Source organism: Heterodontus francisci, chromosome 17, assembly GCF_036365525.1.
Source record: "Heterodontus francisci isolate sHetFra1 chromosome 17, sHetFra1.hap1, whole genome shotgun sequence".
In the NCBI taxonomy this organism is placed as follows: domain Eukaryota; kingdom Metazoa; phylum Chordata; class Chondrichthyes; order Heterodontiformes; family Heterodontidae; genus Heterodontus; species Heterodontus francisci.
The window spans coordinates 93,044,238-93,070,116 of NC_090387.1; the positions used below are offsets into that span (position 1 = coordinate 93,044,238).

General features: G+C 46.3%; 1 pseudogene; it reads left to right on the forward strand.

The window, feature by feature from the left end:
* Positions 1-18,017, forward strand: part of LOC137378654 (septin-7-like) — a 103,817-nt pseudogene extending 85,800 nt beyond the window's left edge.
* Positions 18,018-25,879: the final 7,862 nt, after the last annotated feature.

Sequence of the window (25,879 nt, forward strand, 5' to 3'; positions counted from 1 at the left end):
TCCAATCCCAAGTTATACAGATGTTTGCTGCAAAGGCTTCTGGATGCTCTGGGGGAAATCCCTGTCCCATCCTAACCGTCTGTGTTAATAGTGAATCATGATGGTCAGCACTTGCCATTGGGTAGGTGGATCGGCAGTTTTGGGGTTGGCCTCTGCGGCACAGGTCATGTGTGGTCTTTGAGTGTGATCCGTATCCTCTAGCTCTGGGTGTTTTTTGAGTAAAACTTGTCATGTTATGCATCATATCAATGGGATCGATAGCCATGTTTATTAACCCTAATTCAACTGCAGTGCTCTTGCCTCATGTCCATTACGAGATCGCTGAGCTCACTGTACGCTGTTATTTCTGGTGGGCCTGCAGGCTCAACCACCATGTTACATTGATGCATCTGTGTAACAAGAGGCATGGGATGTGTCCCTGCCTGGCTGTTTGATTTTACCCATTGTATGGTAGGGGATGCTCATTACCACCTCATCAGTGAGTGTATCCCAATCAATTACATCCTCAGCCTTCTCCTGGGCCATTAGATATTCTACCACACTTCCATCCTGTCTCCTTTTAGCCTGAGCGCACTGAAGTTTCCATTGACAGTGTTCGTGGTTCTCTGTATCTGGGGGCGGATTGGTCTGAAGTGCAGCCCTTAATGCTTCCTGTGTATTCTTTGGTCCAGGGCTTCTCAATGTTCTTGCTTCTAAGGCCCCTCTTCCGTGTTATAAAAGTTCTACAGAACCCCCTGAAACATAACATGAGGATTTTTTCTGTATAAAAAATTAATTATACAATTAAACTTTTTTTTTTGTTTTTGCTTACAACTTGACTGCTATCCTCCAGTCTTGCTTGGGCTGAGATTCTCTCTCTACTCCAGACTTCAACTGACCAGAGACATCTCTCATAATTATCCTCCCAATTGGCAAATTATTTGTGCCTTAAGCAAGTATTTTTTAAAACACATATATACTTTTTTTTTATTCTTCCATGGGTGTGGGCATCACTGGCAAGGCCAGCATTTGTTGTCCATCCCTAATTGCCCTTGACAAGTGAGTGGCTTGCTAGGCCATTTCAGAGGGCAGTTTGGAGTCAACCACATTGCTGTGGGTCTGGAGTCAAATGTAGGCCAGACCAGGTAAGGACAGCAGATTTCTTTCCCTAAAGGACATTAGTGAACCGATGGGTTTTTACTACAATCGATGATAGTTTCATGACACCATTATTGAGACTAGTTTTCAATTCCAGATTTTTATTAATGAATTGAATTTAAATTCCACCAGCTGTTGGGATTTGAACCTGTGGGCCTGGGCATTAGCCTGGGCCTCTGGATTACTAGTTCAGTGACATTACCACTGGCCACAATTCTAATTCCTAATCGTACAGCAGGCAGTAACTCAGCTGCAACTTTCCCACTCTTGTAAATTCACTCATGCAATTACATAATCGTGTACACAGACGATATCTGCATTACTGATTTAGTTTAATACAGTTCAATTGCGCAGCCATTGTAGCTAGCCCTGTCTTACCCAATGTTTTTCCACTCAAATGCCACATGCACGCATCGACTCCAAAGAGATATAAACACTGCTCCAAATTTGGGGTTTTTGTGTAATAGCTGTAACAGCTGTAAACCAACCAGCACGGGCCTAGCCCTTGCCAGCTGCTGAACCCCTGCTTTAGATTAAGCTTATGTGCAGCTACCTGCTCCCTTAATTCATTGTCTTCCTTATGGGTCATAATATCCCCTATACACTGTGCTGCCACAGTGTCCTTGGAGGGCGGCATGCTTTTCTTCACTTACTCCCCTCTCCCCCTTTCAGTTTGCATCTTCTGATTTGTATGTTTTTCCTCTAACTCCTTTACTCTCATGTCTTTGTTGACAAAAAAGTGTCTCAAACACCAACAATGGCCGTGCCAATTTGACTTTCATTTTCCAATCTGTTTCCTTGGGTAAATACTCTGTACTGCTCCATGTGCCTACTTTCCATTGGTGAATATTACAATTAATCCCTCTTTTCCTCTATCCCCGATAGCTTCTTTCCAAAGGCTTTTGATGCCTTCATGGTCAATTTAATGGGAGGATGGGACCCCTCACCCTTGTGTTTATATCCGAGTTCTGCTGTGAAATGATCACACTGTTTCTCTCTTCACAGGTGCTGCCTGACATGCTGAGTATTTCCAGCACTTTGTTTTTATTTCAGATTTCCAGCATCTGCAGTATTTTGCTTTTATTTTGCTATTCCTGGTTGACCTGTGGTACTGATGTACCAAACTGAGATCCCTTCTATGGGTCTTTTTCAATCCTAAGAAGGCTCCTCCTGCCTGAGCTCGCTGATTGTGATTGGCATCCTTCCATCTGCGAGTGATGATTGGAATGCAGCTTCAGAACTTTGCTAATAGATTCTGAAGGAGACTAAGCCAATATGGTGTGTAGCGAGTATATTTTATTAATAGATTTAAAAGAACGTACCATAGTCACAAGTCAACAAGCTGACTCACTAGCAACACACAAGTTACAGTGATGAATACAACAGGTACAATACTACCAGCTTCTGCTGAGAGGACTGTTGTTCGGGCTCTGTTCCTTCTCTGCCTTCTTGTGAAACTTCTTGTATTTTCTATTTTGCCTTATCTTCATATTCTTTTTAGTCTAGCTGTTGTGGGAGATTGCTAGATTATCAAGAACTTCCCTCTCTAGTTATTCGCAGCCCGTTTGGCTATTGTGGGAGATTTATAACTGCTTGATCTTGTCAAGGGCTTCTTGGTCTGTTGGAAGAGCATGCTGGGATATGTAACCTTTATTTAAATAAGTATGTATAGGTGCTCTAGGCTATATCTAACACTTCCCTTGTATTTCCCCTCCCTCCCCCCGCCCCCACCACTTCCAGCCTCTCTCCCCATTCTGGTGTCTTCCTTCTCTCTCTCCCTTCTCCCTCACTTCCTCTGTCCTCTTGGGTAGATGTAAAAGATCCCATGGCATCATCTTGAAGAAGAACATGGGAATTCTTCCTGATGTCCTGTCTAATATTTATCTCATCAAACGCTACTAAAACAGATTATCTGGTAGTTTGTCTCATTTCTATTTGTGGGATCTTGCTGTGCACAAATTGCCTGCCAAAGTTCCTGTATTCTAACAGTATACTTCAAAAGTATTTCATTGGCTGTGAAGTGTTTTGGGACATCCTGAGTTGGTGAAAAGTTTGACAGAAATAAATGCAAGCTCTTTTCTCCAAGCACCCTTGAGTGGAAGTAGTTATACTTTTGAGAAAAGACTTGTATGAGTGGGCAAGCGTAGATCCTGCAGAATGCTGATTGTAGTGCTATCACTGTCTCATCCCTTCTTTCTGTTCTCATGCAGTTGGCAGCCAGTCATAAACTACATCGACAGCAAGTTTGAGGATTTCCTAAACTCCGAGTCCCGAGTGAACCGGCGTCAAATGGCAGACACACGTGTGCATTGCTGCCTGTACTTCATTGCTCCGTCAGGTCACGGGTGAGCCCAGCATGGGGAGGGAAGGGGAGGAGGGCAGGGTCTCACACATATCCTCACATCTCACCAGGCTGCCTAGATCATTGACCAGATGGGTGGGGGAAGAGAATTGTCCTCATTACAGCCGGACGAATGGGTGGAGTGGGAAGGCGGAATCAGTATCGCACTGCTGTGGCAAAGGGCTGACACAGACACAAAGTGCCGAATGGTCTCCCTCCTGCAAATTTTATGACTGTGGATTTGTGGAATATGAATGCTGTAGAATTGCAAGTTGCTTTTCTTCATAACCCTGTGTAAAAAAAAAACACAATTTCTCATTCACTGTGAAGCACTTATACTGATGGTAGGAGTGTGGGACTCTTTAGGCAGGGGAAAGGGGATCATATTGGGAGTATTTGATGGGACAGTGTTGAGGGAGCCTTACTCTGCATCTAACCCATGCTGTACCTGCCCTGGGAGTATTTGATGGAACAGTGTAGAGAGAGTTTAACTCTGTATCTAGTCTGTGCTGTACCTGTGGTGGGAAATGGATCTCGCATGGTGGTGTTGAACAATGTTCACAAAAAGAACAAATGCAATCCAGCCAATTGCCACACTATCAGTCGACTCTCAATCAGCAGCAAAATAACAGGAACATGTCATGAACAGTGCTATCAAGTGGCAATTACTCAGCAACAAACTGCTGACCAATGCTCAGTTTGGGTTCCGCCAGGACCACTTGGCTCATGACCTCTTTTACAGCCTTGATCCAAACATGAACAAAAGAGCTAAATTCCAGAAGTGAGGTGTCAACGACTGCTCTTGGTATCAAGGCAGCATTTGACCGAGTGTGGCATCAAGGAGTCCTAGCAAAACTAAACTCAGTGGGAATAGGGGGAACTTTCCACAGGTTGGAGTCGTACCTAGCACAATGGAAGATGGTTGTGATTATTGGAGGCCAAATAGCTAAGCCCCAGGACACCACTGCAGGAGTTCCTCAGGGTAGTGCCCTAGGCCCAACCATCTTCAGCAGCTTCATCAATGACCTTCCTTCCATCATAAGGTCAGAAGTGGGGATGTTCACTGATGACTGCACAATGTTCAGTTCCATTCACAATTCCCCAAATATTGAAGCAATCTGTGCCCTCATGCAGCAAGACCTGCACAACATTCAGGCCTGGGCTGCTAAGTGGCGAGTAATGTTCAAGCCACACAAGTGCCAGGCAATGACTATCTCAAACAAGAGAGAATCTAACCATCTCCCCTTGATGTTCAATGGCATTACCATCGCTGAATCCCCCACGATCAACAGCATGCAAGTTACCATTGACCAGAAACTGAACTGGACCAGTCATATTAATACTGTGGCTGCAAGAGCAGGTCAGAGGCTGGGACTTGCCTCCTGACTTCCCAATGCCTGTCAGGAGTGTGATGGAATACTTTCCAATTGCCTGGATGGGTGCAGCTCCAACAACACTCGAGAAAATCGACATCATCCAGGACAAAGCAGCCTGCTTGATTGGCACCCCATTCACCACCTTCAACAGTCACTCCCTCTACTACCAGTGCAGTGTGGCAGCAGTGTACCAGCTACAAAATGCACTGCAACAATTCACCAAGGCTTGTTCAGCAGTGCCTTCCACCTAGAAGGACAAGGGAGCAGACACATGGGAACAGCACGACCTGCAGATTTCTCTCCCAGTTACACACCATCCTGCAATGGAAATATACTGCTGTTCCTTCGCTGTTGCAGGAACAGAATCCTGGAACTCCCTCGTGAACAGCACTGGGGGGTGTACCTACACCACATGGACTGCACTGTTCAAAAAGGCAGCTCACCGCCACCTTCTCAAGGGCAATTAGGGATGGGCATTGAAAGCTGGCCCTGTCACCAACATTTCCTTCCCTTGAAAGGATAAAAATAATAAAATGGGTGGCTACTGTGGGGCCTGGAAGGTTGCAACAACGCCACAAGAGGGCAGTGCATAAGCACAGTAGGTATGTTGTGTCTGGCTAGTTACTCATCCACCCTGGGCAGTGTGAGGGATGGTGCGAGATGCCAACAGAGGCATAAGCGTAGGTAGATCTTGTCAGTCAGAGCGGAGGAAAGTGTTTGTTTTACTTTACACAGCATATCCTGTTCCAGCTCTCTCAGCTGCTCGTGCTCTCTTCTAGGCTGAAGCCTTTAGACGTCGAGTTTATGAAGCGTTTACACGACAAGGTGAACATTATTCCACTCATCGCTAAAGCTGACACGCTCACCCCTGAAGAGTGCCAACACTTCAAGAAACAGGTAACATAAACCTGGGGAGATTCTGGCCAGTACATCAGCACAGTGTGGCCACAGTGAGTGTGGAGTGCATCTGTACCGTCGCGCAGGGAATGCGGAGTGCGTCTATACCATCGCACGGAGTGATGAGAGCCTCTGCACCATCACGCACATGTGCTTGATAGCGAGGAGGATAGCTGTAGGCTACAGGAAGATATTGATGGTCTGGGCAGAAAAGTGGCAAATGGAATTCAACTTGGAGGAGTGTGAGGTGATGCATTTGTGGAGGTCAAACAAGGCAAAGGAATACACGATAAATGGGAAAATACTGAGAAGTGTGGAGGAAGTGAGGGACCTTAGAGTGAATGTCCACAGATCCCTGAAGGTAGCAGGACAGGTCAATAAGGTGCTTAAGAAGGCATATGGAGTCCTTTCCTCTATTAGTCGAGGTATAGAATATAAGAGCAGGGAGATTGACTCATTGGTTAGGCCACAACTTGAGTACAGTGTGCAGTTCTGGTTGCCTCATTACAGAAAGGATGTAGTTACACGAGAGAGGGTACAGAGGAGACTTGAGGATGTTGCCAAGACTGGAAAAATGCAGCTATGAGGAAAGATTAGATAGGCTGGGGTTGTTCTGCTTGGAACAGAGAAGGCTGAGGGGAGATCTGATTGAAATGTACAAAATTGTGAGGGGCCTGGATAAAGTGGAGGTGAAGGGTCTATTCACTTTAGCAGAGAGGTCAGTGATGAGGGGGTATAGATTTAAAGTGATTGGTAGAAAAATTAGAGGGGAGATGTGGAAAACGTTTTTCACCCAGAGGGTGGTGATGGTCTGGAACTCACTGCCTGAAAGGGTAGTTGAGGCAGAGCCCCTCAATTCATTCAAAAGGAGTCTGGATATGCACTTCAAGTGCCGTAAACTGCAGGGCTACGGACCAGATACTGGAAGGTGGGATTAGAATTTCGGCCAGCACAGAAACGATAGGCCAAGTGGCCTCTTTCTGTGCCTTAAGCTTTCTATGATTGTATGATATTATGTGGATGGTTGCATTGTAGTAGTGTGACTGGGCTAGTAATCCAGAGGCCTGGACTAATGCTCTGGAGACAGTTCAAATCCTACTAAGGTAGGGGGGAATTTAAATTCAATTATGTAATCTGGGGCAAAATGCTAGTCTCATTAATAATGAAGATGAAACTATCAGATTGTCTTAAAAGCCCATGTGGTTCACTAGTGTCCTTTGGGATGGAAATACGAACATTGGAAATAGGTGCAGAAGTAGATTGTATAGCCCAGTGAGCTGTCCTTCCCAATTTGTGTGACATGAGACTCCTGACCCACAGCAATGTGCTTGTCTCTTAACTGCTGTCTGAAATAGCCTAGCAAGCCATTCAGTTGTCCCAAACTGCTACAGAAAAGTTGCATACTAATAAAACCAGACGGCATCGACAATGGCACACCCTGCCCAATCAACCCTGCAAAGTACTCCTCACTAACCTGAGGACATATGCTCAAATTGGGAGAGCTGTCCCATAGACTAGTCAAGCAGCAGCCTGATCGTCCTACTCACTGAATCATACCTTACAACCAATGTCCCAGACTCCTCCATCACCATCGGCAGGACAGACCCACCAGAGGTGGCGGCACATTGGTATACAGTCAGGAGAGAATTGCCCTCGGAGTCCTCAACATTGACTCTGAAACCTATGAAGTCTCATGGCATCAGGTCAAACATGGACAAGGAAACCTTCTGCTTATTACCACCTGCCATCCCCCTTTGGCTGATGAATCAGTGCTCTTCCATGTTGAACACCACTAGGATGAAGCACTGAGAGCAGCAAGGGCACAGAATGTACTCTGGGTGGCTTGGTAGTACCACTACTGACCGAGCTGGCCGGGTCCTGTAGGATGTATTTACCAGACTGGGCCTGCGGCAGGTGGTGAGAGAACTGACGAGGGCAGAACCTACTTGGCCTCGCCCTCACCAGTCTACTTTGGCCATTCAGCCCTCGAGCCTGCTCCACCTGTCAATAAGATCATGGCTGATCTGTTTGTGTCTCGAATTGCATACTCCCATCTACGCCCGATAACCTTTGATTCCCTTGCCTAACCAGAATCTATCTACCTCAGCCTTAAAAATATTCAGTGACCCCGCCTCCACCACCTTCTGAGGCAGAGTTCCAAAGTTGCACAACTCTCAGAAAAAGTTTCTCCTCATCTCAGTCCTAAAAGAGCGACCCCTAATTTTGAAACAGTGGCCCCCTAGTTCTGGACTCACCCACAAGAGGAAACATCCTTTCCCCTCTTGGGCAGTCCCTCGGGAGAGAGGATGACTTTCTTCCACTCCAGGGTTGTGGGTCCTTAGGTGACTGAATAGTCCAATTCTGGATCCTCACACTCTGTCACAGTTGGGGCAAGTGGTGTTTGGTGAGGCGAGTGAATGGGATGCTCAATTCCGAATGCTCCTTACACTGTTTGCACTTGGTCGCTGCCCGGGCTTGTCGGCATTGTTCGAACTGGCTGGCACCGTCGCGGATTCTTCTTCACCATTTTGGGTGGCTTCAGGCAAGAGATTCCCATGAATCAGTGGTGATGTCACGTTTTTTTTCAGGGAGGCTTTAAGGACATCCTTGTAGCATTTCCTCTGCCCTCCTGGTAGTCTCTTGCCATGACAGAGGTCAGAGTAGAAAGCTTGTTTTGGGAGTCTTGTGTCGGGCGACGTGGCCACCCAACGTAAGTGACTAGCCATGACTAGTGTCTCAATACTGGGGATGTTGGCCTGAGAGAGGACACTGATATTGGAGCACCTGTCTTGCCAGTGAGTTTGCAGGATCTTGTGGAGGCACCGCTGGTGATGTATCTCCAGGGCTTTGAGACCTTCCACATCCACCTTGTCAAAACTGTTCAGGATCTTACATGCTTCAGTCAAGTCTCCCCTCAGTCTTCTAAACTCCAGTGAAAACAAACCCAATCTGTCCAACCATTCCTCATAAGACAACCCGCTCATTCCAGGTATCAATCTAGTAAACCTCCTCTGAACTGCATTTACATCCTTCCTTAAATAAGGAGACCAAAACTGCACACAGTATTCAAGATGTGGTCTCACCAATGCCCTGTATAACTGAGGCATAACATCCTTATTTTTATTTTCAATTCCTCTTTTAATAAAAGATAGCATTCTATTAGCCTTCTTTATTACTTGCTGTACTTGCATACTAACTTTTTGTGACTCATGCACTAGAACACCTAGATCCTTCTGAATTCTGCAGTCATTCTCCGTTTAAGTAATACTCTGCTTTTTTATTCTTCCTGCCAAAGTGAACAATTTCACATTTTCCCACATTATACTCCATCTGCCAGATTGTTGCCCACTCACTCAACCTATCGGTCTGCAACCTCCTTATGTCCTCCTCACAACATATTTTCCTACCTATCTTTGTGCCAACTGCAAATTTAGCTACCATGCCATTGATCCCCTCATCTAAGTCATTGATGTAAATTGTAAAAAGTTGAGGCCCCAGCACAAACCCCTGCAGGACTCCACTCGTCACATCCTGCCAATCAGAAAAGGACCCATTTATGCATACTCTGTTTTCTGCCAGCCAGCCAGCCAGCCAATCTTCTATCCATGTTAATATGTCACCCCCGACACCATGCACTCCTACTTTATTGCGCAATAACCTTTTATGTGGCACCTTGTCAAATGCCTTCTGGAAATCTAAGTACAGTACATCAACAGGCTCCCCTTTATCCACAGGGCATGTTACTCCTTCAAAGAACTCCTATAAATTGGTTAAACATGATTTCCCTTTCAGAAAATCATGCTATTTCCAGTTATCTTGAGTCTTTCTAAACGCCCAGCTATAGTCTCCTTAATCGATTCTAACATCCGCCCCACGACAGATATCAAGCGAACTGGCCTTTAGTTACCTGTTTTCTGTCTCCAAACCTCCCCCCACCCCCTTACCCCGTCCTCTTGAATAGAGGGGTTATATTTGCTACTTTCCAATCTGATAGAACCTTTCCAGAATCTAGTGAATTAAGGGCAACAAATGCTGACCTTGATAGTGACACTCACATTCCAGGTTTGAAGGCAAGACAAAAAGCACAGTGAGTGGAGCATATACTGCGAGTGAAGACAGTCTCTGGAATTATTCTGACATTTCTTGGGATTGAGATACTGTTCTATTTGCACAGATAATGAAGGAGATCAAGGAGCAGAAGATTAAGATTTATGAATTCCCAGGTAGTGAAGATGAAGAGGAGAATAAATTGGTAAAGAAGTTTAAGGTAATTATTTTATTTTGTCTGCTGTGCTTGTGAGTGAGTTAATTCACACTCTGACTGTGTCATTCTACAGAGCAGTTCGATTAAACCACACACCTCACTCAGACTGTGAAATCAACAGCGCTTCTAATATGTCTTCCTTTTTCCTCAACCGAGGATTCCCCCCACTGTGGTTGACAGGGCCCTCAAACATGTCCGGCCCATATCCCGCACCTCTACCCTCACCCCTTCCCCTCCCTCCCAGAACTGTGACAGGGTTCCCCTTGTCCTTACTTTCCAACCCACCAGCCTCCGCATCCAAAGGATCATCCTCCGCCATTTCCGCCACGTCCAGCATGATGCCACTACCAAACACATCTTCCCCTCCCCTCCCCTGTCAGCATTCCTAAGGGATCATTCCCTCCGCGACACCCTGGTCCACTCCTCCATTACCCCGACAGCACATCCCTTTCCCATGGCGCCTTCCCATGCGATCACAGAAGGTGTAATACCTGCCCTTTTACCTCCTCTCTCTTCACTATCCAAGGCTCCAAATACTCCTTTCAGGTGAAGCAGCGATTTACTTTTACTTTCAATGTAGTATACTGTATTCGCTATTCACAATGTGGTCGTCTCTACATTGGGGAGACCAAACGCAGACTGGGTGACCGCTTTGCGGAACACCTTCACTCAGTCCGAAAATATGATCCTGAGCTTCTTGTCACTTGCCATTTCTACACTCCCCTCTGCTCTCATGCCCACATCTCTGTCCTGGGATTGCTGAAGTGTTCCAGTGAACATCAGCGCAAGCTCGAGGAACAGCATCTCATTTACCGCCTACTGGACTGAACATTGAGTTCAATAATTTCAGAGCATGATGGTGCCCCCTTTTTATTTTTATTTTTAGTTATTTTTTATTATTTTATTGTAGTTTGTTTCATCATTTTTTTAACGTGCCTGCCCACTCTTTTTTTCAAGTTTGTGCTTTTGGCCAGGGCTGTTCATTATTCTGTCATTTAATACCCTCTCTGCACTAACGCTTTGACTTTCACCACACCATTAACATACCCTTTGCCTTTGCTCCATGACCTTCCAGTTAGTTATTCTCAGTGACCCTCTGTCCTATCAACACCTTTCCTTTTGTTATCTTTTCCCCACCCCTGCTTTATTTGCTTAAAACCTATTACATTTCTAACCATTACCAGTTCTGATGAAAGGTCACTGACCTGAAACGTTGACTCTGCTCTCTCTCCACAGATGCTGCCAGACCTGCTGAGTATTTCCAGCATTTTTTGTTTTTATTATCACTGAGCCTGTCACTCCATACAGCACTCCGATTAAACCACACACCTCACTGAGACTGTCACTCCATACAACACTCTGATTAAATCATAAATCTCACTGAGACACAGTGTTGAAGGTGGGTCTGACCACAGCTGGACACAGTGCTGAAGGTGGGTCTGACCACAGCTGGACACAGTGCTGAAGGTGGGTCTGACCACGGTTGGACACAGTGCTGAAGGTGGGTCTGACCACAGCTGGACACAGTGCTGAAGGTGGGTCTGACCACAGCTGGACACAGTGCTGAAGGTGGGTCTGACCACAGCTGGACACAGTGCTGAAGGTGGGTCTGACCACAGCTGGACACAGTGCTGAAGGTGGGTCTGACCACAGCTGGACACAGTGCTGAAGGTGGGTCTGACCACGGTTGGACACAGTGCTGAAGGTGGGTCTGACCACAGCTGGACACAGTGCTGAAGGTGGGTCTGACCACAGCTGGACACAGTGCTGAAGGTGGGTCTGACCACAGCTGGACACAGTGCTGAAGGTGGGTCTGACCACAGCTGGACACAGTCTGGGCATCACTTGCTTTTCTTGGTTTTTACTTTGACCTACAGTGAGTGTGGAGTCTGTTGTTGAAGATAGAGGTTAATGATCATTTCTTTCTCCAGGATCATGTACCATTGGCAGTTGTTGGAAGTACCCTTGTCTTTGAGGTCAGTGGGAAAAAGGTCCGAGGTCGTCAATATCCGTGGGGAGTGGCGGAAGGTAAAACTACTGTTTATTTCAGGTTTCGCGTTCAAGCTTTTCATATCCTTCTGTCCAAGAATCTCTCCAGGAACCAACCAGGAACGTACCCACTGTGGGCAGGGCCTCTGGCCCTACACTCCGCGGGCGGGACCTGCGACTGTGGGCCCCCACGGGCGGGGCCAGCGGCCGTTAACCCCCCCCCACTCTGGGCGGGGCCTGCGGCCGTTAACCCCCCCCCACTGCGGGCGGGGCCTGCGGCCGTTAACCCCCCCCACTGCGGGCGGGGCCTGCGGCCGTTAACCCCCCCCCCCCACTGCGGGCGGGGCCAGCGGCCTTCAAACCCCCCCCCCCCACTGCGGGCGGGGCCTCCGGTCCGTTAGCCCCTCTGCGGGCCGGAGTTTCATTACTTGCCTCGCCCCAACCATTTCTGTGGCGGCATGACACTTATCACGCCTTGATCTGCCCCCCTACTCCTCTGCACTTTCTCTTTTGAGCATCTCACCTTGTTGCACCCCTCTCACCTCATTTAAAATCCTGGTTATCTACTGCCTGCCCAATTACCATGCCTCAAATGTCAGAGATTCCCTCCATCTGCCTCTGCAACCAGTGACCTGTGATCCTTGGTGATTTAACCTCCATCTCAATTCATTATGTGCTCTCTCCTCAGAGTTTACTGCCCTCCTCTCCTCCCTTAATCTCTCCCTCCCTTTAAACTCAACATATTCACGTCCACCCCTTTGACCTTGCTATCTCAACTACTCCCATCGTGTCAATCACAGATAAGGCCCTCTCTGATCATTTCCTTGTCTTGCTCTCCACCCACATCCCGTTCCCCCCCCTCCCAACCCTAACTGCCTGCCCTGAAACAAAATCTCCCCAAGTCACTTGCAGCTGCACTTTCAAATTCCCAACTGTTTTTCCTTTGGTCCTCTGTTCATTACGACATTTCTGCAGTTACTGATCTGTTGTATGACATCTTCATCTCCACCTTTGATGCCTCGTCCCCATTAAAACATTACTTCTCACCCTGACCGCCTGCCCTCGTACGGCCCCCATCTCTGTTCCCTTAAGTCCAAGGGACGTAGACTTGAACGGATAGGGCAGACAACTGGTCCAGATCTGGCTGGACCACGTAAAGCACTATCAGGTCCTTCTCTTTTCTGCCAAAGCTGCTCGCTATTACAGGATCAACCTGGAATGCAGAGATAACCCCTGACTTCTCTCCTTCACTTCAGATTGTCTTTAATGCCTCTCCTCCTTCTCCTCCACGTTCACCTACAGCAAGTGCGAGGAGCTCATGGACTTCTTTCTCACTAAGATTGAGACCATCCAGTCAGCTGCCTCTGCTGTGTGCAAATCTGCTGCTACATTTCCTTGATGACAACGTGGCTACACTCCAGAAGTACTTCATTAGCTGTTAAGCGCTTAGGGTTATTCTGAGGTCATAAAAGACACTATAGAAATGAAAGTCTGTGTTTCTCTCCCTCCCTTCCCCTAGCTCACTTGGCCAAATTTACTCTAAAGATCCCCTCTGGCCTGGCCTTGAACTTGCATCTTTCTCCAGTTCCTCTCCAATCTGCTCTCATTCTCTCTCCGAGCTCATCTTGTCCATGACACCCACCTCCTTCTGCCTCAAAGCTGTTCCCACTGTACTGTTAACCACCCAACTTCCCCTCTGGGTCTTGATGTTAGCTGATATTGTTAACCGTTCCCTACACACAGGTATAATCCCACTCCCCTTCAAGTCACTACCCTTCTCATTAAAAAAAAATCCACCCTCTCCTTGAAAACAATGCCTTCATCTCCAATCTCCCCTTCCCCTCTCAAGTCCTTGAACGTGTTTTCACCTCCTAGAACCCCTCGCATTTTTGCTGCAATCCCATGATTAAACGTTCGTCAGGTTTCTGCCTCTGTCAGAGGACTGAAGCAGCCCTCATCAAACTCAAAAGTGACATCCTATGTGACTGTGACTGTGGTAAACTATCCCTCCTTGTCCTTCTTGATCTGTCTGCAGCTTTTCACACAGTTGACCACACCATCCTCCTCCAACATCTCAGCTCCATTGTCCAGCTGAGTGGGACTGCTCCTGCCTGGTTCCATTCTTATCTCTCGAATCATAGCCGGGGAATCACCTGCAATGGCTTCTCTTCCTGCTCCCGCACCATTACCTCTGGTGTTCCCCAAGGATCTATCCTTGGGCCCCTCCTATTTCTCATCTACGTGCTGCCCTTGGCAACACATCCAAAACAAATCAAGTTCCCCATGTACATTGACGACACCCAGTTTTATTTAACCACTATCTCTTTTGACCCCTTCACTATATTTCAGACTTGAATAAGCAGAGATTTCCTACAATGAAATATCAGCAAGACTGAAGCCATTGTCTTCAGTCCCTGTCACAACCTCTGATCCCTAGCCAGCAACTCCATCCCACACCCTGATCGTTGTCTGAGGCTGAACAAGATATTTTGCAACCTCAGCATCCCACTTGACCCTGAGATGAGCTTCTAACCACATATCTGCAGCATCAGTTAGACCACCAGCTTCCACCTCCACAGTGTCGCCCGATTCCCCACCCCACCTCAGCTCATCTGCTGCTGAAACCCTCATCCATGACTCTCCTGGTCAGCCACCCATCTTCCAACTCATCCAAAGCTCTGCTTCCTGTATCCTAACTCATTCTCCCATCACCCCCTGTGCTCACTGATCTACATTGGCTTCCTGTCTGGCAACACCAATTTTCTACCAGCAACTCATCAATTTTAAAATTTTCATCCTTGTTTTCAAATCCCTCTGTGGCCTCGTCTTTATCTTTAATCTCCTCCTGTCCTACAACCTTCTTTATCTTTAATCTCCTCCTGTCCTACAACCTTCTTTATCTTTAATCTCCTCCTGTCCTACAACCTTCTTTATCTTTAATCTCCTCCTGTCCTACAACCTTCTTTATCTTTAATCTCCTCCTGTCCTACAACCTTCTTTATCTTTAATCTCCTCCTGTCCTACAACCTTCTTTATCTTTAATCTCCTCCTGTCCTACAACCTTCTTTATCTTTAATCTCCTCCTGTCCTACAACCTTCTTTATCTTTAATCTCCTCCTGTCCTACAACCTTCTTTATCTTTAATCTCCTCCTGTCCTACAACCTTCTTTATCTTTAATCTCCTCCTGTCCTACAACCTTCTTTATCTTTAATCTCCTCCTGTCCTACAACCTTCTTTATCTTTAATCTCCTCCTGTCCTACAACCTTCCTTGAGCTCCTCTAATTCTGGCCCAATTTTATTTGCTCCATGATTGGTGGCCATGTCTTCAACTGCCTCGTCCCTAAACTCTGGAATTCCCTCTCCAAATCTCTCCACCTGTCAACTGCTCTCTCCTCCTTTAAAAAGATGCCTTAATATCTCCTGACATGGATCGGTGTCAAATTTTGTTTGATAATGCTCCGATGAAGTGCCAAGGGATGTTAGTCTACAAAGGTATTCTAAAAGTGCACTTTTTTTTTCGTTTTGGGGATGTGGCCATGGCAGCATTTATTGGCCTTCCCTAATTGTGCTTAAGGTCCCAGAACAGGAAATGCAAATACAGATTGTGGAACCACAGGATTAGTTGTCTGGATCATACTTGTATATCAGTGTTACATTCCTTAATGACACCTAATAGACAGACCCCTGTATATCAGCACCAAAAGACAACTGCAGATGCTGGAAATCTGGAATAAAAACAGAAGATGCTGGAAATAGTCAGCAAGTCAGGCAGCGTCTGTGGAGAGAGAAAAACAGAGTTGACGTTTCAGGTCGATGACCTTTCATCAGAACTGGAATATGTTACAGATGTAACAGGATTTAAATCAGTATATTGGCAGGAAAAGGGGTGGGGGAGGGAGAACAAAATGGAGGGTTTGTGGAAGGCAGGAGAAATTAAACGACAAAAGAGATGATCATGCAAGGCAACAGGAGATGGCAGTGAGAGACAAATCAAAAGATAGGTCTAGAGGAAGTGAAAATGGGCAAAGCAGAATCATTACCAACAACTGATTATGATCTGAAATTGTGGAACGCAATGTTGAGTCTGGAAGGCTGTAAAGTGCCGAATCGAAAGTTGAGAGACTGTTCCTCGAGCTTATGTTGAGCTTCAAGGGACAGTATAGGAGGCTGAGGACAGAGAGCTCAGAATAGGAGTGGAGCAGAGAATTAAAATGACAGGCGACTCGAAGCTTGGGGTTACGCTTGCAGACTGAATGGAGATGTTCCACAAAGCAGACGCCCAGTCTGTGTTTAGACGAGACCACACTGTGAGCAGATAATACTGTATACTAAAATGAAAAGTACAGATAAATCACTGTCATCTGGAAGGAGTGTTTGGGGCCTTGGATGGTGAGAAGGGAGGAGGTAAAAGGGCAGATGTTGCATTTCCTGTGCTTGCATGGGAAGGGGCTGGGGTGTTGGGGGTAACTGAGGAGTGGACCAGGGTATCGCGGAGAGAACGGTCCCTTTGGAATGCTAGAGGGGAGGAGACGTGTTTGGTGGTTGTATCACACTGGAGATGGTAGAAATAGCAGAGATGAACCGTTGAATATGAAAACTGATAGGTGGAAGGTGAGGGCAAGGGGAACCCTGTCATTCTGAGAGGGAGGGGAAGGGGTGAGAGTATGAGTGTGGGAAATGGAGTGGATGTGGTAGAATCACAATCACAGAGGGCTGTCAGCCATGGTGAAGTGGAATGCTTGATTGATGGAAAAGGAAGACATAGCAGCGCTGGTATGGAAGGTTGTATTATCAGAACAGATGTGACGGAGACAGAGAAACTGGGTGAATGGAATCAAGTCCTTACAGGAAGCAGGGTGTGAGGAATTGTAATCAAGGTAGCTGTGAGAGGCAATGGGCTTATAGTGGATATTGGTTGATTGCCTATGACCAGAAATGGAGATTGAGAAGTTGAGGAAGGGAAGAGTCGGAGGTGGACCATGTGACGGTGAGAGAAGGGTGGAAATTGTAAGCAAAGTTGATGAAATTTTCCAATTCAGGATGAGAAGCAGGAAATGGCACCAATACAGTCATTCGTGTACTGGAAAAAGAGGTGAGGGAGAGGGCCTGAGCAGGACTGGAGCAAGGAATGTTGCACATATCCCACAAAGAGGCATAGCTAGGAACTATGTGGGTAACATAACACCTTTTATTTGGAGGAAGTGCAAGCTAAGACATTGTTCAATGTGAGAACAAGTTCAGCCAGTAGGAGGGTGATGGTGGATGGGGACTGGCTGGACCTCTATTCAAGGAAGAAATGGAGAGCCCTCAGACGGTCCTGGTGGGGGAATGGACATCTCTGGTGGAGAGGAGACTGCTAGGAGCAGGAACATCCGTGTTGCAGCTACTATAGAAACTTACTAACCAGGCCACTGCATATCAGTATTACATCTCTGATACAGTGGTCTAGTTATCATGTCTCAAGATGGGATTGTAACATTAATATGCAGGGGTCTGGTGGTTAAGTATTTATATCAGCTTCACATATAGATGCTGAATAGCCAGAGCCCTGTATTCGCAGTGTCACATTCCCTGAATAACCAAAGCCCTGTATATTAGAGTTGCATCCTTTTAATGATACTTAATAACTGGTTTCTGTATATCAGTGTTAGATCCTTCAATGATACTTAATAACAATACTATGTATATCAGTGTTGGATTCCATCATTATAAATCATAGCCGAACCCATCGCTGTTACAACTCATAGAAGATGCATAATAACCAGACACCTGTATGTCAGCATTACTTCCACTACGAGGTTTTTAATAACCTCACCTCATTCCTGCCTTTAAGTGTCAGATTTCTCAGCGAATAAATTACTAACCAGTCTTGGCTGTGTGCATCAGTTTTTAGAGAGACGATGCTTTGTGACAGCTGAGATTGTTAACTCGTGTTTTTCTCTCATTCTAATCCAGTTGAAAATGGAGAACACTGTGACTTTTCCCTTTTACGCAACATGCTGATCAGGTAAAGCCTTTCAGTGTTGGATAATGAACATTGCAGTTTATATCTGATCCTGTAATCTCCGTCCCAGTGCTGTGTTTATATCTGATGCTGTAATCTCCGTCCCAGTGCTGTGTTTATATCTGATGCTGTAACCTCCGTCCCGGTGCTGTGTTTACATCGGATCCTGTAATCTCTGTCCCAGTGCTGTGTTCATATCTGATGCTGTAATCTCCGTCCCAGTGCTGTGTTTATATCTGATGCTGGAACCTCCGGCCCAGTGCTGTGTATATATCGGATCCTGTAATCTCTGTCCCTCTGCTGTGTTTATATCTGATCCTGTAATCTCCAGGCCTGTGCTGTGTTTATATCCGATCCTGTAATCTCCAGGCCTGTGCTGTGTTTATATCCGATGCTGTAATCTCCGGCCCTGTGCTGTTTATATCTGATCCTGTAATCTCCGGCCCAGTGCTGTGTTTATATCGGATCCTGTAATCTCCATCCCACTGCTGTGTTTATATCTGATCCTGTAATCTCCATCCCACTGCTGTGTTTATATCCGACCCTGTAATCTCCGTCCCAGTGCTGTGTTTATATCCGATCCTGTAATCTCCATCCCAGAGCTGTGTTTATATCTGATCCTGTAATCTCCGTCCCAGTGCTGTGTTTATGTCTGATCCTGTAATCTCCGTCCCAGTGCTGTGTTTATATCTGATCCTGTAATCTCCGTCCCAGTGCTGTGTTTATATCTGATCCTGTAATCTCCTGCCCAGTGCTGTGTTTATATCTGATCCTGTAATCTCCATCCCAGAGCTGTGTTTATATCTGATCCTGTAATCTCCGTCCCAGTGCTGTGTTTATATCTGATCCTGTAATCTCCTGCCCAGTGCTGTGTTTATATCTGATCCTGTAATCTCCGTCCCAGTGCTGTGTTTATATCTGATCATGTAATCGCTTGCCAGTACTGTGTTTATATCGGATCCTGTAATATCCGTCCCGGTGCTATGTTTATATCCGAGCCTGTAATCTCCGTCCCAGTGCTGTGTTTATATCTGATCCTGTAATCTCCGTCCCAGTGCTGTGTTTATATCCGATACTGTAATCTCCGTCCCAGTGCTGTGTTTATATCCGATCCTGTAATCTCCTGCCAGTGCTGTGTTTATATCGTATCCTGTAATCTCCGTCCCTGTGCTGTGTTAATATCCGAACCTGTAATCTCCTGCCAGTGCTGTGTTTATATCTGATCCTGTGATCTCCGTCCCAGTGCTGTGTTTATATCCGATTCTGTAATCTCCTGCCAGTGCTGTGTTTATATCGGATCCTGTAATCTCCGTCCCAGTGCTGTGTTTATATCCGAGCCTGTAATCTGCGTCCCAGTGCTGTGTTTATATCCGAGCCTGTAATCTCTGTCCCAGTGCTGTGTTTGTATCTGATCCTGTAATCTCCGTCCCAGTGCTGTGTTTGTATCTGATCCTGTAATCTCCGTCCCAGTGCTGTGTTTATATCTGATCCTGTAATCTCCGTCCCAGTGCTGTGTTTATATCTGATCCTGTAATCTCCGTCCCAGTGCTGTGTTTATATCTGATCCTGTAATCTCCGTCCCAGTGCTGTGTTTATATCTGATCCTGTAATCTCCGTCCCAGTGCTGTGTTTATATCTGATCCTGTAATCTCCGTCCCAGTGCTGTGTTTATATCTGATCCTGTAATCTCCGTCCCAGTGCTGTGTTTGTATCCGAGCCTGTAATCTCCGTCCCAGTGCTGTGTTTATATCTGATCCTGTAATCTCCGTCCCAGTGCTGTGTTTATATCCGATCCTGTAATCTCCTGCCAGTGCTGTGTTTATATCGTATCCTGTAATCTCCGTCCCAGTGCTGTATTTATATCTGATCCTGTAATCTCCGTCCCAGTGCTGTATTTATATCTGATCCTGTAATCTCCGTCCCTGTGCTGTGTTTATATCTGATCCTGTAATCTCCGTCCCAGTGCTGGATTTATATCTGATCCTGTAATCTCCGTCCCTGTGCTGTGTTTATATCCGAACCTGTAATCTCCTGCCAGTGCTGTGTTTATATCTGATCCTGTGATCTCCGTCCCAGTGCTGTGTTTATATCCGATCCTGTAATCTCCTGCCAGTGCTGTGTTCATATCGGATCCTGTAATCTCCTGCCAGTGCTGTGTTTATATCGGATCCTGTAATCTCCGTTCCAGTGCTGTGTTTATATCCGAGCCTGTAATCTCCGTCCCAGTGCTGTGTTTATATCTGATCCTGTAATCTGCGTCCCAGTGCTGTGTTTATATCCGAGCCTGTAATCTCTGTCCCAGTGCTGTGTTTATAGCTGATCATGTAATCTCCTGCCAGTGCTGTGTTTATATCCGATCCTGTAATCTCCGTCCCAGTGCTGTGTTTATATCTGATCCTGTAATCTCCGTCCCAGTGCTGTGTTTATATCTGATCCTGTAATCTCCGTCCCAGTGCTGTGTTCATATCGGATCCTGTAATCTCCTGCCAGTGCTGTGTTTATATCCGATCCTGTAATCTCCTGCCAGTGCTGTGTTTATATCGGATCCTGTAATCTCCGTCCCAGTGCTGTGTTTATATCCGATCCTGTAATCTCCTGCCAGTGCTGTGTTTATATCGTATCCTGTAATCTCCGTCCCTTTGCTGTGTTTATATCCGAGCCTGTAATCTCCGTCCCAGTGCTGTGTTTATATCCGAGCCTGTAATCTACGTCCCAGTGCTGTGTTTATATCTGATCCTGTAATCTCCGTCCCAGTGCTGTGTTTATATCTGATCCTGTAATCTCCGTCCCAGTGCTGTGTTTTTATCTGATCCTGTAATCTCCGTCCCAGTGCTGTGTTCATATCTGATCCTGTAATCTCTGTCCCAGTGCTGTGTTTATATCTGATCCTGTAATCTCCGTCCCAGTGCTGTGTTTGTATCCGAGCCTTTAATCTCCGTCCCAGTGCTGTGTTTATATCTGATCCTGTAATCTCCGTCCCAGTGCTGTGTTTATATCCGATCCTGTAATCTCCTGCCAGTGCTGTGTTTATATCGTATCCTGTAATCTCCGTCCCTGTGCTGTGTTTATATCTGATCCTGTAATCTCCGTCCCAGTGCTGTGTTTATATCTGATCCTGCAATCTCCATCCCAGTGCTGTGTTTATATCCGAGCCTGTAATCTCCGTCCCAGTGCTGTGTTTATATCTGATCCTGTAATCTCCGTCCCAGTGCTGTGTTTATATCCGATCCTGTAATCTCCTGCCAGTGCTGTGTTTATATCGTATCCTGTAATCTCCGTCCCTGTGCTGTGTTAATATCCGAACCTGTAATCTCCTGCCAGTGCTGTGTTTATATCTGATCCTGTGATCTCCGTCCCAGTGCTGTGTTTATATCGGATCCTGTAATCTCCGTCCCAGTGCTGTGTTTATATCCGAGCCTGTAATCTGCGTCCCAGTGCTGTGTTTATATCCGAGCCTGTAATCTCTGTCCCAGTGCTGTGTTTGTATCTGATCCTGTAATCTCCGTCCCAGTGCTGTGTTTGTATCTGATCCTGTAATCTCCGTCCCAGTGCTGTGTTTATATCTGATCCTGTAATCTCCGTCCCAGTGCTGTGTTTATATCTGATCCTGTAATCTCCGTCCCAGTGCTGTGTTTATATCTGATCCTGTAATCTCCGTCCCAGTGCTGTGTTTATATCTGATCCTGTAATCTCCGTCCCAGTGCTGTGTTTATATCTGATCCTGTAATCTCCGTCCCAGTGCTGTGTTTATATCTGATCCTGTAATCTCCGTCCCAGTGCTGTGTTTGTATCCGAGCCTGTAATCTCCGTCCCAGTGCTGTGTTTATATCTGATCCTGTAATCTCCGTCCCAGTGCTGTGTTTATATCCGATCCTGTAATCTCCTGCCAGTGCTGTGTTTATATCGTATCCTGTAATCTCCGTCCCAGTGCTGTATTTATATCTGATCCTGTAATCTCCGTCCCAGTGCTGTATTTATATCTGATCCTGTAATCTCCGTCCCTGTGCTGTGTTTATATCTGATCCTGTAATCTCCGTCCCAGTGCTGGATTTATATCTGATCCTGTAATCTCCGTCCCTGTGCTGTGTTTATATCCGAACCTGTAATCTCCTGCCAGTGCTGTGTTTATATCTGATCCTGTGATCTCCGTCCCAGTGCTGTGTTTATATCCGATCCTGTAATCTCCTGCCAGTGCTGTGTTCATATCGGATCCTGTAATCTCCTGCCAGTGCTGTGTTTATATCGGATCCTGTAATCTCCGTTCCAGTGCTGTGTTTATATCCGAGCCTGTAATCTCCGTCCCAGTGCTGTGTTTATATCTGATCCTGTAATCTGCGTCCCAGTGCTGTGTTTATATCCGAGCCTGTAATCTCTGTCCCAGTGCTGTGTTTATAGCTGATCATGTAATCTCCTGCCAGTGCTGTGTTTATATCCGATCCTGTAATCTCCGTCCCAGTGCTGTGTTTATATCTGATCCTGTAATCTCCGTCCCAGTGCTGTGTTTATATCTGATCCTGTAATCTCCGTCCCAGTGCTGTGTTCATATCGGATCCTGTAATCTCCTGCCAGTGCTGTGTTTATATCCGATCCTGTAATCTCCTGCCAGTGCTGTGTTTATATCGGATCCTGTAATCTCCGTCCCAGTGCTGTGTTTATATCCGATCCTGTAATCTCCTGCCAGTGCTGTGTTTATATCGTATCCTGTAATCTCCGTCCCTTTGCTGTGTTTATATCCGAGCCTGTAATCTCCGTCCCAGTGCTGTGTTTATATCCGAGCCTGTAATCTACGTCCCAGTGCTGTGTTTATATCTGATCCTGTAATCTCCGTCCCAGTGCTGTGTTTATATCTGATCCTGTAATCTCCGTCCCAGTGCTGTGTTTTTATCTGATCCTGTAATCTCCGTCCCAGTGCTGTGTTCATATCTGATCCTGTAATCTCTGTCCCAGTGCTGTGTTTATATCTGATCCTGTAATCTCCGTCCCAGTGCTGTGTTTGTATCCGAGCCTTTAATCTCCGTCCCAGTGCTGTGTTTATATCTGATCCTGTAATCTCCGTCCCAGTGCTGTGTTTATATCCGATCCTGTAATCTCCTGCCAGTGCTGTGTTTATATCGTATCCTGTAATCTCCGTCCCTGTGCTGTGTTTATATCTGATCCTGTAATCTCCGTCCCAGTGCTGTGTTTATATCTGATCCTGCAATCTCCATCCCAGTGCTGTGTTTATATCCGAGCCTGTAATCTCCGTCCCAGTGCTGTGTTTATATCTGATCCTGTAATCTCCGTCCCTGTGCTGTGTTTATATCCGTACCTGTAATCTCCTGCCAGTGCTGTGTTTATATCTGATCCTGTGATCTCCGTCCCAGTGCTGTGTTTATATCCGAGCCTGTAATCTCCGTCCCAGTGCTGTGTTTACATCTGATCCTGTAATCTGCGTCCCAGTGCTGTGTTTATATCCGAGCCTGTAATCTCTGTCCCAGTGCTGTGTTTGTATCTGATCCTGTAATCTCCGTCCCAGTGCTGTGTTTATATCTGATCCTGTAATCTCCGTCCCAGTGCTGTTTATATCTGATCCTGTAATCTCCGTCCCAGTGCTGTGTTTATATTTGATCCTGTAATCTCCGTCCCTGTGCTGTGTTTATATCCGAGCCTGTAATCTCTGTCCCAGTGCTGTGTTTATATCTGATCCTGTAATCTCCTGCCCAGTGCTGTGTTTATATCCGATCCTGTAATCTCCTGCCAGTGCTGTGTTTATATCTGATTCTGTGATCTCTGTCCCAGTGCTGTGTTTATATCTGATCCTGTAATCTCCTGCCAGTGCTGTGTTTATATCCGAGCCTGTAATCTCCGTCCCTTTGCTGTGTTTATATCCGAGCCTGTAATCTCCGTCCCAGTGCTGTGTTTACATCCGAGCCTGTAATCTCTGTCCCAGTGCTGTGTTTATATCCGATCCTGTAATCCCCGTCCCAGTGCTGTGTTTATATCCGATCCTGTAATCTCCTGCCAGTGCTGTGTCCATATCGGATCTTGTAATCTCCGTCCCTGTGCTGTGTTTATATCTGATCCTGTAATCTCTGTCCCGGTGCTGTGTTTATATCCGATTCTGTAATCCCCGTCCCAGTGCTGTGTTTCTATCCGATCCTGTAATCTCCTGCCAGTGCTGTGTTTATATCGGATCCTGTAATCTCCGTACCTGCGCTGTGTTTATATCCGAGCCTGTACTCTCTGTCCCGGTGCTGTGTTTATATCTGATCCTGTGATCTCCGCCCCTTTGCTGTGTTTATATCCGAGCCTGTAATCTCCGTCCCAGTGCTGTGTTTATATCCGAGCCTGTAATCTCCGTCCCAGTGCTGTGTTTATATCTGATCCTGTAATCTCCGTCCCAGTGCTGTGTTTATATCTGATCCTGTAATCTCCGTCCCAGTGCTGTGTTTATTTCTGATCCTGTAATCTCCGTCCCAGTGCTGTGTTTATATCTGATCCTGTAATCTCCGTCCCAGTGCTGTGTTTATATCTGATCCTGTAAACTCCGTCCCAGTGCTGTGTTTGTATCCGAGCCTGTAATCTCCGTCCCAGTGCTGTGTTTATATCTGATCCTGTAATCTCCGTCCCAGTGCTGTGTTTATATCTGATCCTGTAATCTCCGTCCCAGTGCTGTGTTTATATCCGATCCTGTAATCTCCTGCCAGTGCTGTGTTTATATCGTATCCTGTAATCTCCGTCCCAGTGCTGTGTTTATATCTGATCCTGTAATCTCCGTCCCAGTGCTGTGTTTATATCCGAGCCTGTAATCTCCGTCCCAGTGCTGTGTTTATATCTGATCCTGTAATCTCCGTCCCTGTGCTGTGTTTATATCCGAACCTGTAATCTCCTGCCAGTGCTGTGTTTATATCTGATCCTGTGATCTCCGTCCCAGTGCTGTGTTTATATCCGATCCTGTAATCTCCTGCCAGTGCTGTGTTTATATCGGATCCTGTAATCTCCGTCCCAGTGCTGTGTTTATATCGGATCCTGTAATCTCCGTCCCAGTGCTGTGTTTATATCCGAGCCTGTAATCTCCGTCCCAGTGCTGTGTTTATATCTGATCCTGTAATCTCCGTCCCAGTGCTGTGTTTATATCCGAGCCTGTAATCTGCGTCCCAGTGCTGTGTTTATATCCGAGCCTGTAATCTCTGTCCCAGTGCTGTGTTTGTATCTGATCCTGTAATCTCCGTCCCAGTGCTGTGTTTGTATCTGATCCTGTAATCTCCGTCCCAGTGCTGTGTTTATATCTGATCCTGTAATCTCCGTCCCAGTGCTGTGTTTATATCTGATCCTGTAATCTCCGTCCCAGTGCTGTGTTTATATCTGATCCTGTAATCTCCGTCCCAGTGCTGTGTTTATATCTGATCCTGTAATCTCCGTCCCAGTGCTGTGTTTATATCTGATCCTGTAATCTCCGTCCCAGTGCTGTGTTTATATCTGATCCTGTAATCTCCGTCCCAGTGCTGTGTTTGTATCCGAGCCTGTAATCTCCGTCCCAGTGCTGTGTTTATATCTGATCCTGTAATCTCCGTCCCAGTGCTGTGTTTATATCCGATCCTGTAATCTCCTGCCAGTGCTGTGTTTATATCGTATCCTGTAATCTCCGTCCCAGTGCTGTATTTATATCTGATCCTGTAATCTCCGTCCCAGTGCTGTATTTATATCTGATCCTGTAATCTCCGTCCCTGTGCTGTGTTTATATCTGATCCTGTAATCTCCGTCCCAGTGCTGGATTTATATCTGATCCTGTAATCTCCGTCCCTGTGCTGTGTTTATATCCGAACCTGTAATCTCCTGCCAGTGCTGTGTTTATATCTGATCCTGTGATCTCCGTCCCAGTGCTGTGTT